This window comes from Mandrillus leucophaeus, unplaced genomic scaffold, assembly GCF_000951045.1.
Source record: "Mandrillus leucophaeus isolate KB7577 unplaced genomic scaffold, Mleu.le_1.0 Scaffold386, whole genome shotgun sequence".
In the NCBI taxonomy this organism is placed as follows: domain Eukaryota; kingdom Metazoa; phylum Chordata; class Mammalia; order Primates; family Cercopithecidae; genus Mandrillus; species Mandrillus leucophaeus.
In genome coordinates this window covers 2,480,675-2,482,906 of record NW_012104098.1, presented here as the reverse complement: position 1 = coordinate 2,482,906, position 2,232 = coordinate 2,480,675, and positions in this window count along the sequence as shown.

The following is a 2,232-nucleotide window of genomic DNA, read 5'->3' as shown; positions in this document are numbered from 1 at the left end:
GAGTTATTTTAATTTTCATCCAGGAAATTATAAAGACTGTACATACCAAAGGACAACATTTCCAATAAAAGTATTACCAACAGTAATAACTTAAACAGTGGCATGGAAGCCATTTTAGGTATTAGTTAAAATTGGAGGCTCTAAGGTCATGGAGACCTTAGTTTAATTTAATATAATCTCTGCTACTTAGTAGCTATTTGATCTTTGGTAAATTATTTAACAGTTCTGAGTTTGAGTTTACTCATGTGTAAAATAGAGATATTAATACCAAATTAGGTTGTGAAGATTCTATAATGAAATAGTATAAGGAAAATACTGAATGCCACAAAAATTGGAAAAAAAAATCTCATTATATCATAATAAGAAATGAATCATTATGCTTCCTCATTTAACTACAGAAGAAAACAAAACCCTTTAAACAATTGTAGATTTAATGAAATGTAGACACAAAGTTTTATTTCTTGTCTCTTAAAATCAGTAGGGGTTATGAGCAAGTCTGAAGATAGTATGCTTCCCACTGGTTGTATACATAATAAAGGTAATTACCCACATATTAAATAAACCCTTTGTGTCAGCTTACTAATCTGTATTTCTTCTTATTTTTACATGTCCCTCCAGAGAGACTTCTCTGCAGGGAATATCAATTATGCATTTTCCTTACCTTTGCCTACATTCACTTTGTGTGAAAGCAGACAATTAGTTCTAGTTTTGACTATTAAATTACTCTAATGGACAAAATATAGAAAAAGGAAATAAATATCTAATAAGTCAATACGGCTTTATTAGCTGACATTTTGTTAGTTTTCTCTATTTTCTTATCTTACAAAGGATCAAAAAGGAATAGTGGTTATGATTCCTAGCTAATGGACAAAGCAAAAAGTATCCTTTAGACATAATAATTGATGGGAAAATGAAACCAAAGTGATCAGTACAATAATTTTACTTATTGACTACTTCAGAAAGCTCCTAAGTGATCAAAATTATAGTCATATATTTCTTTATAGAAATAGATAATGGGAGTACATAAACTTAATAGTTAATAAACATTATGTGGGGTATGGAAATTAACAAAAGCTTGGGGGAAATTGCTTTAGTTTAACAAATGTTAGTTTCTTTTTAATCAATATGGTCAAGATTCTTTAGACTTTTTCTCTTATATCATAGTCATAACACATATTTAGAAACATAAATGATTTGGAAAAGATCCACTGATTTTTTCTCTCATTTGACTATAAGAAATATGTGAGACTGGTGCAAAATACTAAGCCAATGGGATGGTTTGACTGGAACAAAGTGAATGTCCACCTTTTCAAAATTCAGTTTGTGTTGAAATTTTTAGGAAATGACTCCATGAAAATTAGGTTATGTTAATTCCTGCTCATCCATTATTTCCTGCTGACAAGCATTAGGAAAATATCTTAGATAATAACTTAGATAAGAGGCATCATATATGATGATGTTCATTCAGAGGCTGATAACACAGAACATAAATCAACTCAATTCTCCTCTTTGAGAAACACTATTAATAGAATAATCTCTCTAAAATTCAAACCTGTGTTAATCTTTTGCTTAAAATTATGAATGACTTTCCAATTCCTATAGAATAAAGTCCATGCTCCTTAGCATCATTTGATTCTGCTTACGTATAGGTTCTTACCTCATTCCTCTGTCCCCACTCAACTCCCAGAACTTAACTTTTTCATTTGGGTTAATGTAAAATAGCTTATAGATGATTGCATATACTGTGTTGCTGTAGAGCACTATGACTTTGCATCTGCTAGTTCTCTCTGAGGTGTCTCATCCCTCCACCCACTTCTAACTAGTCTCATCCACCTGCAAAACATTCATTCTTTAAAACCCAAAGCTCAGGTGTCATCACCTCAGAAAGGCTTTTCTGATGTCCCTAGATGAGATAAATCTTCACCCTGTCTTCTGTAATAATGTCTTCACATACATACATTTCACTCTTTGCCACTGTAGTGTTTCAATTTTTACATTTGCTATTGTCTTCTACTAGACCATAAAAACTTTGATGACAAGAAATGTGTCATGTACTTTCCTCCCGGAAATGTTAGCTACTTGAGGGCAAAAACGTTGTTTTGTCTTCAGAATCTTCAAACAGTCCCTGGCATGTAATATGCACTCAGCAGATACAATAAGTATTAAAATTTCATGTTAATATTTCAAAGAATAAGTGAATGAATAGGTTCATCTTTTCCTCGTTCCTAGCAA